Raw genomic sequence first — 19,182 nt, forward strand, 5'->3', positions numbered from 1 at the left:
TATGTCCTGATCATTTAATAAATGAAGCAAGAATGGTAACTGGCCACACAGACCTTTAAAAGTTTGCTTTGCTGGAACTTTTATGAGGAATCTCAGATGGAACTTTTAAAAGCCTTTCTTGGCTAGGAGGCCAAGCCAAGAACTTGCCATCAGAACTTTATCTGCGGTACCTATAGATTTGGGTGAAATCCTCTCCTGCTGAGGTATCCAGAGCATTCTAAAGCTCCTGGGCCTGCCAGGAAGTGATCTTCATTACTCATCTGTGAGGCTGAGGACACTGTAAGCCAGGTACAAGGCCAGTTTTGCTAAGAGGGCTTTGTGAACACTGGCTCCATAAAGTCAACCTTAGTTCCTTAAAACTGCCTGGTCATGTCTGTTTATATGCACATCATTCTCAAATATGACATTTCAGTTAAAGCCTTGGTGATATAACTAATTTCCTCAATTATGTCCTGTTACAAGGAGAATAGATACTTATGGAACTTATGCAAAAAACTGTATTGCCATAAAAGTAAGAATATTCAATATGAGTTTCTGAATTCTGTAGGGATTAGGTAGGGAGAAAAATATAAATGTTTCATTCTTGTTTATAAGATATAATCTACTAAATTGTTTTAATTATAAATAGGTTAAGAGAAAAGAGAAATTCCTTATATTCAGAAAATGGAATATTAAAGAACCAGCAATGTTCCAAACAAAAATAAAACCCATAAAAATTATAATCAATCTTCATCAGTTCATTCAGTCCCAGTTAATTTATTTTTGTGCTGCTCAATCTTGGGTTAGCAGTTTTATGAACCCATCAGCCTCTCCACTAGAATTCTGGAAATTGTTACTCAGTTCAGTGGTATGATCTCAAAGTCATTTATGCAGAGCCATCAGAATCCTTCACCTTGGATAACCAGTCATTTCTATGGGTCTCTGAAATGTTCCTTTTTCTTAAGATGATGCATTCTACCTTACAGTTGATTGTAAGAGCTTTCAAGAAAGCATCAGAATAAAACAATAACTCCCTGTGAATGAAAAAAGACTTAAAATGGCAATGGCTAAAAATTTGATGAGAGTTTGTTATAAAAATAATGCAATTGACAAGGATATGTGGTTGTTCTGATGACATAAAACATTTAAGATAATAATGGGAATTATGACTACTAACATTATATTAGGACATATGGACAATGAGGGTTTTAACTCATATACTTTCTGAAGTACTTACATTCATAGCATTTACCCATACAAATATAACATAGGGAAGGTTAAGTATATCTTCTCATTTGACAATGCTTTCCTTTTCTAATGTCCTGACTTCTTTAAAGTATCAGCAAGCATCTTGAGATAAATAGGAGAGGCTTTGGGATTGAAAAGAAATACAGGTGGGCTTTGGGTTATCCTTAGAGTCCTATTACCGTCTTTGTAAAGACTTAATTAGTAAGGTGAGGGCAGTATTTTTAATTCTTCAAAGAATTAGGGGACAGTGTGTTAGTATATTTTGTGTTGCTATAACAGAATATCCGAGACTGTAACTGCCCAGTGGGTTCTTCCTACCTGCTGCTCAGATAGAGATGATTTATCAAGACAGGGGAATTGCAAAGGAAAAAGGGTTTAATGCACACAGAGCTAACTAAATGGGAAACCCAAGTTTTATTACGCCAATCAATCTCCCTGAAAATTCAGAGACTAGGGTTTTTTAAGGATTATTTGAAGGGTAAGGGGCTAGGGAGTAGGGAGCGCTGATTGGTTGGGTCAGAGATGAAATCACAGGGGGATCCAAGTGGGTTCTTCTTGCTGTCTTCTGTTTCTGGATGGGATCGCAAAACTGGTTGAACCAGATCACCAGTCTGGATGGCACCAGCTGGTCCACCAGAATGCAGGGTCTGAAAGATATCTGGAACACTAACCTTAGGTTTTACAATAGTTCTCTTATCCATAAGAGCAACTGGGGAAGTTAGGAATCTTGGCTGCATCCTATCCTGAACCATAATTTTGAATCTTGTATCGAATTTGTTAGTTTTAAGAAGGGGGTCTGGTCCCCAGACAAGAAGATTTGCTTCAGGAAACAGCTGTTATCATCTATGTTTCAAAGTTAACCTATAAACTAAATTCCTCCTATAGTTATCTTGGTCTATGCCCAGGAATGAACAAGGGCAATTTGGAGGTTAAAGGCAAGATGGAGTCAGTTAGGTCTGATCTCTTTCACTGTCACAATTTTCTCACTGTTATAATTTTGCAAAGGTGGTTTAATGAGTAATTAATGCTAAGCAGAAATGTATTGTCACACAGTTCTGGAGGCTGGGAAGTCCAACATCATGCTGCTGGCATCTGACAAGGACCTTCTTGCTGCATTATCCCATGGTGGAAGGTGGAAAAGCAAAAGAGAGGACAAGAGGGGGTCATACTCATGCTTTTAGATGGGAACCAATACCACCCATGATGGCCTAATCATCTCTTAAAGGACCTAACTCTTAATACTGTCACAATGGCAATTACATTTCAACATGAGTTTTGGAAGGAACAAACATTCATACCATAGCAAATAGCCTCAATAATAGCATAAAGGAATTGGCCTGCCTATCCAACTACAGTATTTTTAATTTGTTTCTTTATATTAGAGATAAGATTTCCAATGATCTAGGACTCTGGATTTAGAGCTATGTGTCTTTGGAATGTTTTTTATAAGTCATTCAACGAAGACTTTAGAATGTATTCCTTTCCTCTGAGTACATTGCTCCACTTTAGCCCAATTAACTTTCAGAGTGGGAGGGAAGACCGAAGGGAAAACATCTTTAATATCTCCTCTCAGGCCCTGAATATCAGCTTCCAACTGGGCCATTTGCAGGAGGAAGGTGATGGTGCAGGGGAGGGGGAGAGTTTATGGTGAGTGTGAATTTCAACTTTTGTTCTAGATCTGATTTCTGCTCTTTAGTTTTGTTAAGGGAGTCTTTTAGGCTCGCTGTGACACTTTTTTTTCTAATGTCCTCTCATTCTGATACTCCCATATTGGTAACAGGACATTTGTTTAGAATGAGAGCTTTCTGAAAATCCTCTCAAACTTAAAAGTTGTTCCAAATCAAAGGATCTGCTGTCTGGCCATTGATGATTTACTATCTCCAAAGGTATACGTTTTCCAAAATATGACTCATAATGAATAAACCTATTTTACGGCTTAATCGTGGGCACAGGAAACACTCCCATACAGGGTACAGAAGATGCAGCTCCCATGCTCCAAAATCATCTCCAAAGACAGCCAAAGAGAGTGCAGAAGATGCAGCTCCCATGCTCCAAAATCATCTCCAAAGACAGCCAAAGAGAGTGCAGAAGATGCAGCTCCCGTGCTCCAAAATCATCTCCAGAGAGAGCCAAAGAGAGTGCAGAAGATGCAGCTCCCATGCTCCAAAATCATCTCCAAAGACAGAAAGAAAGCAAAGATCGTCATTGCTATAGGCAGTAAGAATGATATTTGTGAAAACTCCTGTCTCCAATTGCCCATAAAAAATGATATGACTTTGATCATGAACCTGTGAATCCATGACTCTGGGCAGGAATACTGAGATGGGACTTCTGTCCACTATCAAGACAACAGGAAAGAGAAAATAAGGGCTTTTATGGGCCGAGACTCTTTATTTACACTTAGACAAACCCCCTTAGCATTGGCAACAGTCAGCACAATGCCAGCTGAAAATGGGATGCCCAGGACACCCAAATTTCTCTCCAGCCAACTACAAATGCTTGAGCCCCAACATGACAATTGGCTGCTTCTGAGCACAGACCAGACAATCCGCACCCCACAGTGTGTGGAAAGCCAGAGAGTGAGTACTCTGACTGAATCCAAGCCAAACTATCAGGACACACAATGAGACAGAAAGGACACAGTAGCTATCCCTGGGAAGGAAAAGATCCATTTTAAAAAGTATTCAGACCAAGTCACAATACAGTAAGAATAAGTTCTGAGTGTTTTCTCGCGCAAATCTAAATCTTGGAAAGAAAAGACAAAAAGATGCTCTTACCACCCTCACCTGATGGCATTCTGAGCAGAGATCTGGGAACCTGGCTGCTAAGAAATGTATCTTTGTCAGCACAGTCAGAGATCCTGAAATCTTAGCTGTAGTTTCTGGAGGAGCAGAGAGTCACAGCCATCCCATCTTTGTCACCAAAACTGTTGGGAGAAAACTTTTCCTTATCCAATTTAGTTCCAGTGGTTGAAAGCCCATGAATTAACTGACAATAGACAGATTAACAGGAGAAAAGATAGGCAATTTACACATACACAGGAGTTCTCAGAGATAATAACTCACTCAATAGCCTGAGATTAAAGGGTTCATATACAAAATTTAACAAAGGGGAAAGGGGTTAGGGCTTCAATGAGAAGGCATGGAAGGTTCTGTTGAGGTTTTTGATGCTAATACCAAGGGACACTCTGTCTCCCTGGCAGCTGAATTCCAGGAAACTCCCTCAGATGGGGGTTAATGGCAGCAGTATTTTCTGGAGGCCCTGTCTTAGTCAGGTAAGTGCAGTTGAGATAAGACTTCTTTCCGTATCTTCTTTAGCTCAAATGTTCTCACTTTAAAAATCTTTATACCAGCTCCGGGGATCTGAATGAATCTCCACGTGACTCAAGACATGTATCATCCCAAGAACTTTTAAAAAGGAAAACTTCCTGGTTCCTTTCTAGGGCAAAGTTTGAGATAGACCTTATTTCTATGACATGCTTGAGAGCTTCAGGAAGGCTCAGTGAAGTTCCTGGTGACAGAGACATCACTGCATAATACAAATGCACTGTGGGGTTACGGGTAAGGTCTCTGCCCAGGATGACATCATCCTGGGCCTCATTCCAGCACTGTAAGCTGTGGCTTCTGTGCCCAGAGTCAGGACTGCTGTTTAACTTCATTAGGTTCTCAAGATACAAAGCCTACTACTTACCTTCAGAAAATCGTTGCACAATATTTCAAGAGTGAAGTCATATCAGGTTTCTTTTTTCTGTTTACTTTTGCCTTTCACTCATCACAAACAGGATAAAAGGTGGACCATTTATATTTTTGGGTAGCAAATTGATCTTATAACTGCAAACACTGACTTCCAGGGAAATTCTGTTACCAGTGGAAATATCTAGATGAAAAGGTGAAATTCAAAGTGCTAATTTCAAGAGGTAGTATCTTTTATAAGTAATATGAATTAGTGCTGTTTTTCTGTAAGGAAAACATGCTTCTTGTTCAGTAAAGTCATCTTCACAACTTCAGGAATGCTGCCATTATTAAGATAGTTAAGAGTATCTTCTAGAAAAATTGTGGACCCAGGTTCATCATTTCAAACAGCTGATACACAATACAAAATGTAGAAACTAAAGATAACTTGGCTAGGTGCAGTGGCTCACATCTGCAATCCCAGCTACTTGGGAGGCTGAGGTGGGAGGATCGCCTGACAGCCAGGAGGTCAAGGCTGCAGTGAGCCATGATTGCACCACTGCATTCCAGCATGGGCAACAGAGCAAGACCCTGTCTTAAAAAAAATAACTGAGCCACCAAGTGATTTTCTCTTAGGAGATGGAAAACCCCATAATAAGAAGGGTAGGTAAATGTCTGCAGTCTAGCCTCTGGGAATGAAATTTCTTAAGGATGGGCTTCATGGATTTGGAGCTCATGAACCTGCAAGAACACCGGCAATCAAGAGAGTAAAAACATAACCAGAAGTGTTCAGAATTTGGGAAGCTTCTTCGTAGCACTAAATAAGATATTGCTAATTAGTGGCTCTCCAAAATACTATGAAAATAATCTGTTGATTCTGGATGGTCTTTATTGGGGGAGAAGGCTGTTCTGTGTATTATAGGATGTTTAGTAGCATTCCTGACTTCTACCTTCCAGATGCCAGGAGCAGCCCCAGTCATGACAATAAGAAATGTTGCCAGACATGGCCAAATATCCCCTGGGAGGCAAAATCATCCCCTTCAGTTGAGAACTGAAGGCTTAAAGGTAATGGAGAACACTATTTACAAGGAATCCCAGTAAAGTCTCGGGGTGCAGGTAGGGGATGTAGCAAAGTTGGGAATATTTTTGAGATTGTGAAGTCTGGATTTTTTCCAATGTGTATCTTTTAGCGTGGGAGCCAGGGAGGTCTGGCTAGGGTCAGGTGAGGACCATAATCTAATCACTTAGAATTGGCAAACAATACAAGGTGAAGATTTTGAGGACAAAGACTCAGAAAAGCTCAAATTTTAAAATTTTCCTTTGATGCTTTCTATTGACGAGTTGATGTGTCTTTGGGGAAATTCCTGGAATGAACAATACAGTTATTTGTAACTGTTATCTTCCTGAAGAAGAGTTTTCTGGAACAGTAAAGTTATGCTGATGAAGATCCTGGAATAGTAAAGCCATGTTAACATAGACTGTGCGGATATAAATAAGTTTTAGATTTCAGTGAATTCCTTAAGTTCCTTGATTTTTTTGCCCCTGCCCTTTTGCCCATTATTACCACATTCAGAAAAGCCAATAAAATACAAAAAAAAAAAAAAAAAGACTAAAGAGGCAGCAGGAAGGAGGAGGGTCTCAGGTGTGCCGCTGCCGCCGGGCTCCATCCTGACTTCACCACACTGACTCCTGCATGGCCTGGGCGAGCAACATACTTTCTCCAAACCTCAGCCTCTCCATCAATATATGGAAGTTGATAATAGTGACTCCTTCACCAAGTTGTGGTAGAGTTTGAATGAAATAATACATGACCAGTGCCCTAGACATACTATGCACTCAGCGGGTGTAAATCAACTGTGTAAAACTAGGAAAAAATGCCATCACAATGGTGCTTCTGGGCTCAGACCCACATACCTTTCGGGACCACCTCATTCTTTCTGAAAACTGTAAGCAAATACTGGGTTTAAAAGGAAGCAGAAGTGTTCTCTGTGCACCCTAGAAATATTGTGTACGGAGAGGTGGCTAACTCTCCTAAATCCTTCCACCCATATTCTTAACTGAGCATGCTCTTGGATCACCACTAAAATGCATGGGGGAATTTAGGTTGTAATTTAGTAATGTCACTGCGTATAAAAGTAGAGGAACAATGAGAACACCATGGCACTAGCTTGGAGTAGGTTAAAAACTACTTTTCTGAAGCTTATCTACTAGAAAGTTTATCTAAGCTATTTTTCATGGGACGTTTTAAAGACAATACCTTTCTTTAATAGCCATGACCTTGAATTCATTACATGGTGGAATTCTACTGCTTACTCTCACCTAATTCTGAACACCGGCCATATTCTTCAAGTGGGAGACTCACTTACACAGTGCCAGGTGCTGATCTAGGCACTTCATATGAACTTTCTGCTGTAATCCTCAGTCTGTGAGGCAAATACTGTGATGAGAAATCTTATACTCAGAGTCAAGTAATGTAGTGAGGAGACCCAGCTGACACATGAGTGGAGGCAGAATTTAAGCCTTGTCTAGTGGACTCCAAAGTTGACGGTTCTACTCATCATGTTACCACCTACATGTCTATTTCTCAAAACAACAACAAACAGAAAAACCCAAAGATAATGCATCAAACATCCTAGTCATGGTTTTACAGAGCTTGGGTCCATGTATTTGAACAGATAAACTGGTTTCTAGTATGTTGGCAAGGAAGGGGCAATCTTGCAAGGTGGATAGATCTAATCTGATCGTAAGGTGACTGAAATAACCAGACACCAGCCTCAGTAAGCCACATTGCCAGTCCAGTTGTTTGCCTAATTTTAACCAGTGAATGAAGTAGATCCAATCCATTAGTTGACACTTAACTGCTGTTGATGGGACTGCGAGGAAGAAAAACAAGTCCGTCACCTCTCTTATATACCATCCTGTCCCCCAGTGCAATTTGAGTGCTGTGTAAATTTGGCAAAGGGATGTTTAGACAGCAAAAGTTATCAACAAAATGGTTATGGGCCAAGGGAATTTCACTGAATAATCCTGTGGCTGGGAGTGACACTGGAATTAATTGTCTCCTAGTGTCTTGAAGAGTAGGTTTCCTAGGATGGCCTCCTTTTTTATGGTGATGGTAATCTTTTAATTATTTTTAGTGGTGGGTGATTCATTAAAAGAAAAACTAAACGCAATTCAACTTCTAGGCCTTTGTAAGGCTTTTGGGTTTTGTTTTTGTTTTTTAACATAAACCAGAGTTCTTTTTTCCATCTCAGCTCTGTGAAAATGCCAACTGTGTGATTTTGAGCAAGTCCCCTAATCTCACTGGGGTTCAGTTTCTTCTCTGTAACAGAGGGATCCACTACATGATCCCTAAGGTCCCTTCTTGCTTTTTAGTCAAACTGATTCAGATGTTATTAACTGACTAGTGCCCTCTACAGGCAACTTCCTCCACCGTGTAAGAATCCAGGAAGAGGATATTAGCAAAATTCTCTTGATGTATTTAATGTTGTGACTTAGTGTGCAACATAATATCTTGTTATGTAATGAACCATGCTGTGAAGCAAATAAAAATGTTAGACTTTATCTAGACCTAATTTTACAGTTAAAGAATATGAGGACCACCATGGCTAGGAACTTTTCCAATTCCTTTGGGATAAGGCTGGGGCTTGGTTACAAATCCTCGATCTTCAGCTTAATAGTGTCCAATAGTGACCTTTCTAGCCTTTTACGGTTTTCTTCAAAACTCTCTTGCCTTCACTTCTCAGATAACATTGGAACTCAGCATTCTGTAAATTTTCTACGTACTTACTATCCTTAACAGTTGATGAACTGCGGATTTTTCCACTAGAGTGGGAAATGACTGCATAGAAGTTGCCTGGTAATTATGTGAGCACCTCTTGTAACGGCTACTTTCTTGCAACCTTTCCTGCTACTGATGGGAAGGTCCTTTACTGACATTGCCAGTGGAAAATGTATGCACGCTCAATATCTGATTGATTCACTTTTAGTTCAAGGACTGCGAAAATTTTTAATCCTTCATGCGGAGACCTACTCAGAAGTTGGGACACACTCGTCATTTCTAAGGTGGAGGACACAGAAAAAAATGTCCTGGAGAGCTTTCAGTGAAAATCTGGGTCTGCTTAAGCCTACTTTAAAATTTTCTAAAATAAATTCATGTTTTAATTTTTATTATTACAAAAGCAGCCTTTGTGCCTTGTCGAAAGTTATAAATTCAGATAAAGAAAAATAAGAAAATGATGCACCATATTCCTACCACCCATAGATTACCACTGTTAACACCTGTGTGTGTATCCTTAAAGCTTTTTCTATGCATGTATAAATATACATATACATATTTTTACCAAAATGAGATCATGTTGTACATGCTGTTTGTAACCTGCTTTTTTTAGTTAATGATCTCCATCTTTCCTTGCCAATAAATTTTCATCTTATCTAAAACCCAGTCTGTATTCAAATTCCTCCTGCTCGTCCCCAAAAATGTCCTTTCCAGTTGGTTTGTCCAAACCAAACTCAAACCTCGGGCCCTGCATTGCATCTAGTATTATGTCCCTTAAAGCTCTTTAAGCTAGCATGGCTTCTTTTCTCCTTTTATTATTTTTTTTCATGAAACTCCTTGTTGAAGAAAACAGGGAAGCTTTCTTTTGTTTTTGTTTTTTTTTTCTCTTTCAGATCTTGTTCTTTACATAAACCAGATTTTTTTTTTAAATTGCCCAACTTTTTGCTGTATCTTCACCTGCAAGAGATACTGCCTTAATGGTATAACAGATGGTCAACTGCTGAAATGTAAAGCTTTTCGTCTAAAATGAAATCTGTAAACCTGCTCAAAAGCCTGCAAAACATCTCTATTTTTCTTTAAGTTTCCCCTCTGCCTGTCCCTCCAGTCCAGAACAAAGGAAAATCAGTCAATTATGTCAGGGCCCATGATCAGCTATAGTGGTGAACCAAACAGCCATGGTCCCTGTCCTCAGGGAGTTTATAGTCTAGGGAGGGAATCTGACCTTCAGTTAATCATTAAATGCTTAATTAGGTGATGACAACGACAAATGTGAAAAGGCAAAGAATAGAGTACAAGGGGTCCAGGTGTGAAAGGTGTCTCAGGAAAGAGAGGGGCCTTGTTTGATATATTATGGCAGCCTTTTCCAGAGAAATGGCATTGAAATTGGAATTGGTTAAGAAGAGAGGAAGAAGACTGTTTCAAGCAGTGGGACCAGCATTTGCCAAGGTGCTGAGGTTTAAGAGTAGTTTCTAGCATGGCTGGGATAAAGGGGATTAGGGGAAAAATGGAATAAGATAAAGCTGGGAAGGAAGGCATGGGGCAGCTCATTCAGAACTTACAGACCATGTGAACCATTTTGGACTTGATTATGTGGGCAAGGAGGAACAATGAAGAGCTTCGAGATTTGTATTTTACTAAGATCAGGCTGACTATTGTGTAAAGAGTATGTATTAGTTCATTTTCACACTGCTGATAAAGACATAACAGAGACTGGGTAATTTCCAAAAGAAAGAAGTTTAATTCGACTCACAGTTCCATGTGGGTGGGGAAGCCTCACAATCATGGTGGAAGGCAAGGAGGAGCAAGTCATGGCTCACATGGATGGCAGCAAAGAGACAGGGTTTGTGCAGTGGAACCCCTCTGTTTAAAACCATCAGATCTCATGAGACTTATTCACCAGCAGAAGAACAGCAGGGGACAGACCTGCCCCCATGATTCGATTACCTCCCACTGGGTCCCTCCCACAACATATGGGAATTCAAGATGAGATCTGGAAGGGGACACAGCCAAACCATATCAGAGGACATGAAAGGGATGGGACTGGGTACGAATTACCAATCAGAAGGCCACTGTGGTTGCGCAGGTAAGAGATGATAGCTTGGCCTCAAGTAATGGCTGGAATGGATTGAAGAGGAGTGATTTCAGAGATATTTAGTGAATCGGCAAGTGGAACCAAAAAGACTTGGGGACTGATTGGACAAGGAGAAGTTAGGGAGAGGTAAAGGAAGGAGAGGAGCTAAGGATGATGTATCTGTCAGCACTGTCTCTGTACATGTGGCAACCCCATTCAAACTGGCTGAAGCCTAAATGAAAATTTGCTGATTCAAGGGAAGGAAAAGTCCTGGGGGTAGATCAGATACTTCATATATGGCTGGATCCAGGAGTTCAGATGATGACTTCAAGAGTAGCTCTCTCTCCAATTCTTTATCCGGTGTGATGGCTTCACTCTCTGTGGAAAGCTCTCCTTCTGGTGGCAAAATAGCTGCTGGCAGCTCTAGGTTCACATCCTCAGAGGTTAGCAACTTCAGAAGAAGGCAACTTCTCAATATTTTTAGGAAACTTCCTAGAATTGGGCCTTATTTGCTAGTCCTGGGTAACATGTTTACCCATGGAGCTAAAGGGTAGGATTAATCTCACCAGGAGGGAATACACTGTGAGCAGGAAAGGAAATTTGAAAAGCTATTCCCAGTACAAAGGTGAATGGGTGCTAAGTAGGAAAGAATGACAGTACTAATAAGGAGTCCGGGTAACTCAAGGATGTTTATAGGCACAACTGAGTGGATCGCGGAGGGATGCGGGGGTAGGGTTTATTCATCGAAGGAAGAGTAGAGTGTTGAGGGGAAAGATCACAAATTCAGGTTTGCATGTGTTCGTTTTGAGGCCTGTTATCACATGGGGATGTCAAGTGGGCAGATGGGTCCATGAGTCTGATACTCAGTAGGAAATTCTTGGCAGTAGTTTGAGTTCCTGGAGTTATCAGTGCACAGGATATGGACAGGATCATCTGAGGAGGGTGTCACATGAGAAAAGGAAATTTAATATCTGGGTAGAGGAAGAGGCTGCAGAGCTGAGCGTAAAAGAAGGTCCGGTCAGCTAGTTAGAAGGAAACCTAGTGGGAATAGTACCATCAAAGTCAAGCCTCTGTCCCGACAGTGAGTATGGAATGATTGACTATATGCCATGCCTCTGAGAGAGAAAATCAGATGCAGAAGCATTCCTCAAATGTAGCAACATTGAGATTGTTGGTGACCTTAGTCGGTGGAACAGGTGTCCTTAGAGCATTGGGGAAGGAAGCTAGGTTTGGTAGGTGGTGGAAGGGTGAGTCAGAGTTGAAAATATGGTAAAGATTAGAAATTTATGATGAAGAAATGGAAATTGACAAAAGAATGGCAAGAGCAGGCAAAGGGGGTCTAGGAGGTGTTGTTTTTTATGTTTCAAAGGAGACACGAACTTATTGAGAGGAAAGTTGGAAACACACAAGCTAAAAGACAGAAGAAGATGGGATCCACAGCACGGGTGGATGGAGAGATGTTGAAATTGAGAGGGACCACGTCCTCCACTGTAACTGGAAGCGAAAGCATGAACACAAAAGCAGGAAAGTGTGTATAGATCTCATGGCCAGAAATTGACGTTGTTTCCATGTAATGGTTTCTATTATCTCTGTGAAGTAGGAAGTTACATTGTCTCCTTAAAGCGAGTAAGAAATCCAAGATTTGAAGAGAACAGAGAGACTTGAAACAGAGTGTAGAAAAGCAAACCAGAGGTAGAGCACGATTTCAGAGCAGTTCCTGTGGCCCAGCAGGGGAGGAATTGGCCTCATCAGATCAGTTGGTGATTTCCTGCAGCAGTGCCCAGCAGCCTGAGGGCTGAAGCTGAGAAGATGAACAGTGAGTCCTCCAGATACGACGAAAGAGCACAGGAAAAAGGAGCTGATGGTAGACTCAAACCCCACCACAACATTATATGTGAGATCCAAAAACTGAATTGTATGAAATGGAAAGCCTTGTTATAACTAGGTTAGTGAAATGAGGATAGGGTCTGGGTGGAAGATGGGGGCCAACTACCAATTACAGGCTGCTAACTTCACACTGCCACAGGACGTACCATCATGGGGGTTTTACTAAATTTGCAAGGGAAAGATTGAAAGGATGAATCATAGAGTTCATGTTAGGAAGGAAGGGAGGAAAGGTGGGTGCTAAGGACAGGAAGAAGGAGGAGTTGACAAGAGAAGGTTCCAAAGAGGTGGGGAACAGGCATGGAAAACATAGAGGGCTGGCCAACAGTGACGCAGAATCAGGCTTGGGAAGGAAGGGTAGCTGTGGGCCATGGAAGCACACTGACCTAGGTGTTCAAAGATCTAAGTTCTAGTCCCAGCTCCACCACTTATTACCCATGTGGCCCTGACTCTTCAGATTCCTCATTTTAAAACCAGGAATAATGGCATCTTTCCTGTTCACCTCACTGAGCTGTCATCACCAATTATCTGAAGTGCTTTCAAAGTGTGAGCTCTATTAGAAAACAGACCAAACAGTCTCTTGTTTCCTTTGTGACAGAGAGGGGGTGTATGGAAAGGGAGGTGGTTACCCATGGACCCACCACTGAAGAGTACTGGCCTCGCATGCGTGCTGTGCTTAGGTTAGGGAAGGAAAAACAGACTTTGCATCCTCTGCTTTTAGCTGCTGCTGTTTATCAACAAGCTATTCCTCAGCAGTGCTGTGGTTCTATTTCAATTTTTAATTGTATGTTTTTATTCCATAACAATCAGACCGTCCCGATCATTCAAACACATCAAAACATCAGATCAGAGACACACAGCCTGAGGCCCTGATGCTTGTGGTGATACTCTGCAGGAGGCTACCCTATGTCTCCCCAGCACTGGCCCTGTGTTTTTAACCCTTTATTCCTTTTCTCTCCTCCTTATTCTCCTTTTCCTATTAATCTCCCACTCTGGAAAAAAAAAATCCTTTTCTGTGGCCATCCATGTTTCAGTAAATGGCACCACTACCTACCAGGTTGTTCAAGTCAAAACGTGAGAGTCTTTCATGATTCTGATCTTTCCCGCATATCCAATTCATTGTTACATCTGGCTGACAACTTCCAAGACAAAGTCACTTTTTACCACCTTTATGGCCATCACCACAGTCCAGCAACCAGCATCTCTCTGTTTTTGTTTGTTTGGTTGTTTTTAAGGGACAGAGTCTCTTGCCCAGGCTGGAACACAGTGTCGTGATCACAGCTCACTGGATTCTCGAACTCCTGGGCTGAAACAGTCCTCCCACCTTAGTCTCCCAAGTAGCTGGGACTACAAGCGCACACCACCACATTTGGTTAATTAAAAAAAAATTTTTTTTTGTAGATACCGGGTTTTGCTATATTGTTCAGGTTGGTCTCGAACTCCTGGCCTCAAGCAATTGCCCCACCTTGTCCTCTCAAACTGTTGGGATTCCAGGCGTGAGCCACCGCACCCAGCCAGCATCTATTGCATGGACAACTATGATACCTCTTATCTGGTCTTCCTGTTTTTGTGTTTACCTGCCTAGAATCCATTCTTCCCACAATCCATTCTCTCTAAAGTCGTCTTTTAAAAACACATGTCAGGCCGGGCGCGGTGGCTTAAGCCTGTAATCCCAGCACTTTGGGAGGCTGAGACAGGCGGATCACGAGGTCAGGAGATCGAGACCATCCTGGCTAACACGGTGAAACCCCGTCTCTACTAAAAAATACAAAAAACCAGCTGGGTGAGGTGGCGGGCGCCTGTAGTCCCAGCTACTCGGGAGGCTGAGGCAGGAGAATGGCGTAAATCCAGGAGGCGGAGCTTGCAGTGAGCTGAGATCGCACCGCTGCACTCCAGCCTGGGCGACAGAGCAAGACTCCGTCTCAAAATAAATAAATAAATAAATAAATAAATAAATAAAAACACATGTCAGATGCCACTGAAAATGAAATCTGTCCCTCCCCCCACCAGCTACTTCAGTCAAGCCACCTGGGTCCTTTTTTGGGTCCTTGATCTTGCCAAGCTTGTTTTAGCCTTGGGCCCTTTGCCACAGCTGTCCTCTTGCTTTGGAATGTTGTTCTCCCTGATCCCAGTTCTTTCTTGTTATTCAAATCTTAGATTTAATGCTACCTCCCCAGAGAGTCTTTCCCTGGCCACTCAGCCAAAAGTAGGATGGATTATTTCATATGTCTCACAGAAACATACACATCTTTTATCCTGTCCTGTCTTGTCTACCTCTCTTTCCCTGTTACCTTCTTTAAAAGGTTCTCTTTAACCCATTTCTTAAGTTAGCCTGTGATGTATATTAGACGTCACTTAGAATTCTCTAAGCACCACCCGTGAGGCTAAATTCATGGAGCAACTATATTGGTTTGGGGGTCACACATACTCCTCCCTTCCTACCTCTGTCCCTCTATTCCTTCCTTTTGCCCTCCTTCTCTCCCTTTTTTCTTCCTTCCTTCCCTCCTTTCCTCCCTCTTGTTGACATAATTAATTTGTAGGCTCCGATGAGCTGTTAGACCTGTGTTTCTAAACATCAAGACAGTTATGGTCTAAGGATGGGAGGTCCAAATTTGAAATCCAAGACTCAGGAGACTCAAGAGAAATTCTGTTTCCCTCCTATTTATTTGTTTCTGAGACCCAGTTTTCGTATACTTGAAGTGGCAGTAAAAACTACTATTTTACAGGTTTTTGTTGAGTGAGACAGTAGGTGTATCAGTTATTTACTGCCACAATATGTAACAAACCACCCCAAAGCTTAGTGGCTTAAGCTCGCCATTCAGTGTTTCTCATTCCTCTGTGAGTCAGCTGGGAAGTTTTGCTGATCTGGACTAGGCTCAGTCATGGATCTGCCCACTCACCTGGGGGCTAGCTGGCTTACGATGGCCTTCACCTGAGACCACTCATCCCTGTTCCATATGGTCTCATCTCTCCCAGCAGGCTAGTCTGGGTTTGTGTTTCTGGTGGTGGCAAGGTTCCGAGAGAGCAATCAGACACCTTTAAGCACATTTCAAGTTTCTGCTTGCATCAAGTTTGCTATTTTCCCATTGTCTAAACAAGTCTCATGGCTAAGCCCACTGCCAAAGGGCATGAATACAGGGATATATGCAAGATCCTTGTCCAATAACACAAACCACCAAAATGGAATTGAATAATAGTGATATGGTGCTGCCTCCTCTGGGAAGTCTTCCTTGATCTTCCTCAGCAGCCTTGAGTACTCTTTGTGATATGCTTTCATCATAGAAGTTATTCATAATTCCTAACATTTCCTAGGCTCTATGTGCTGGGGCACTCCAGATACAGCAAGCAGTGAATGTACAAAGTCTATTACATTTTAATGGTGGGAAACAGACAGTGAATAAGTAAAGATTAAAATATACACAATTCCACATACTGATGTGTGCTCTGAAAATACTGCTTTATATTTCTTTATGAGTGTGTCTTCCCCACTACACCAGGATCGATCTCCTTTCGGGCAGAGACTAAGTTTTCATCTTTGCACCTCAAGTCTCTAGCATGGTGCCTGGCTCCATAAGTGTTCAGTAAATAATAAACCTACCAGTGGGCAGGAGAGCTCTGCAAAAGGCTTGGCAGTGAGGGGTGAGCCATGGATGCTGCCCTGGCAGTCGCTATTTGTTTTCAAGAGCTCATTCCTGTCTAGTCTTATGTCTTCCCATGGGAAGGGAATTCCCTTTCTCCCTGACATGCTTCTCTCTGAATAAGTCTCTGTAGGGATGCCCCCTGACTCCAATGTCTATCACAATGGTGATTCTGACCAACGGCTTGGTCAGCATTTACCCATAACTGCTTCTCTCCTATAACCCGGGTGCGATGGCTCATGTCTGTAATCTCAGCACTTTGGGAGTCCAAGGCGGGTGGGTCAAGATGTCAGGAGATCGAGACCATCCAGGCCAACATGGTGAAACCCTGTCTCTATGAAAATACAAAAAATTAGCCAGACATGGTGGCACGTGCCCATAGTCCCAGCTACTTGGGAGGCTGGGGCAGCGGAATCACTTGAACCCAGGAGGAGGAAATCGCAGTGAGCCAAGATGGCCACACTGCACTCTGGCCTGGCGACAGAGCTAGACTTTGTCTCAAATAAACAAATAAATAAATAAAAGAAACTTTTGATCTCCTCTTCTCAGGCACTTGTATGTCTCATCACAGGTCATTGTGGGAAAGTCAGAGCAGACAAGGGATAGGTAGGCCTAGGTGTTTTCCTCACTTCCATTTGGGATTGTGATGGTGGAAATTAATCATTTTGAGTAGAAAGGCTCCATGTTATCCCACCTCTCTCAATGTGAATGAGAGAAAGACTAAAATGTATGAGTTTTGCCATTAAACATTAGAGTTCCTTCATCACCTGGCTTGATTCTAGACTCTCTATTTACATGTTATTCAAGGCAAGGCATGGTGGCTCATGCCTGTAATCCCAGCACTTTGGGAGGCCAAGGCGGGAGGACTGCTTGAGCCCAGGAGTTTGAGACCAGCCTGGGCAATATGGTAAAACCCTGTGTCTATAAAAAGTACAAAAATTATCTGGACATGGTGGTGTGCACCTGTAGTCCCAGCTACTTGGGAGGCTGAGGTGGGAATCGCTTGAGCCTGGGAGGTTGAGGCTATAGTGAGCCAAGATCATGCCACTGCACTACAGCCTGGGCAACGGGAGTGAGACCATGTCTTAATAATAAGTAAATAAATATATTAAAAATTGTTATTCAAGGCCTCTTTCCATAGACTAGTAAGCCTCCGTGAAGACATTAACTGGTTTAAAAAGTACAGATGTGGCTACTTGGCGGGTTTTTGACTCTTCAGCTGCTGAACCTCCTCCTCCACTGGGGGCAATCCCACAGCATGAGTCTCGGTAGAAGACAGAACCTGCCTACCCTAGAAACTGGGAAAGCCAGAGTCTAACTTTCTTTCTCCTCATTGGCAGAGCGTGTGTAAGCAGCCTAGCCAATCAGATGCTCCCACCTGGGGCAGTGGAGCATTCTTCTCCCAGTGATCAAAGGGGCAGGGGTCACAGCACCAGCAGGAAGCAATATCTAACACCCAGCACCCAGGGGGCTATCTGTTATGGGTTGAATTTTGTCCCCTACCCCCTAAATTCATATGCTGAATACCTAACCCCAAGTGCCTAAGAATGTGAGAAGATTTGGAGATAGGGTCTTTGCAGAGGTAATCAGGTTACAGTGAGGTTATTGGGGTGAGCCCTGATCCTACAGGACTGATTATAAAAAAGGGAAACTTAGACACAGAGACATCCACAGAGGGAAGACACTGTGAAGAGATATACAGGGAGGATGCCAAGTGAACATGAAGATGCCACCTCCAAGCCAAGGAGAGCAGCCTGGATCAGATCCCTCACAGCCCTCAGAAGGAACCAACCCTGTGGACACTTTGATCGTGGACTTCCAGCCCCCAGAGCTGTAAGAATGTGTCTCTTATCTAAGCCAGTCTGTGGCACTTTGTGACAGCAGCTCAAGCGAACTAAGACACCATCCTTACCAAAAACTTCTCATGGTATGATTTTAGCTCTGATCCTGCATGATTCTCCATTTTCAGGCATTTGTGAAGCTATTAAGTATCTTTTCAAGAACTTATGTTTTAGTAAAACCTGACTAAAGTTTGTTGTTTCTAATTAAGAAAACCAACAAGTACAAATACCATATTCTGAAGTATTCTTCCTCTGTAGGGACCGCTGAGTTCTTTTTTCTTCCTCTTTCATTGAAACAGCACATGCTTCTGAGCTCCCAGGTTCAGCCAAGGTTTTGTAGGATTGGGATATCTGCACTTCTTCTGTGGTTAGTGGGCTTTTAACTAATTTAGTCCTGCTTCTCCCTTCAGACTTGGTAATAAAAATGCAGTTGTCTTATACGACTCACCTCAGAGTGGACTGATTGTTGACTGTCTTCATTTCAATCATCCAGGATCAGTTATCATTCAAGTTGTACCACAGAGGGTGAATGTGCCTCCTGCAACGTGGTACACTCTGCAAATATCAACAGGTTATCCCTGGCCCCAGCCCCTCAGGTTTCCCAACATTAAATGGAACACCGATTCTATTCCTGTGCCAGAATGTGTTTTCTGAACAATCTACTTTGCTATCTTTACTTTGGGTTTGGCCACATTAACACCATAACTTGAACTCCCCGTTGCTGATACGTTTTGATACAATATCCAGATTAATAGTGTTCAACTTCCTGTAAATATTTGACACTGAGGATGTGAAACCGCTGGGTGGCTGGGGTTGTCTTGTGTCATCATTGGGTTGCACAGGCTCAAAACACTGGTGAATTGAAGTTTTATTCTGTTGACTGCTGGGATATCTCACAATTCAAGATATTTTTTAAAGAGAAAAAAAAAACTACAATAGGAGTGGGAAATTATTAAGCCCAGTTTCTCTATTTCAAGTTCAAAGGAAAGAAGGAGGAAAGAGGAAAAGACAGAGTGTGGTGCTAGCTTTTTCCCCCACTTTTATTTTCCAAAAAAAAAAAAAAAAAAAAAAA

Source organism: Rhinopithecus bieti, unplaced genomic scaffold (genome assembly GCF_001698545.2).
Source record: "Rhinopithecus bieti isolate Rb0 unplaced genomic scaffold, ASM169854v2 scaffold_18354, whole genome shotgun sequence".
NCBI lineage: Eukaryota > Metazoa > Chordata > Mammalia > Primates > Cercopithecidae > Rhinopithecus > Rhinopithecus bieti.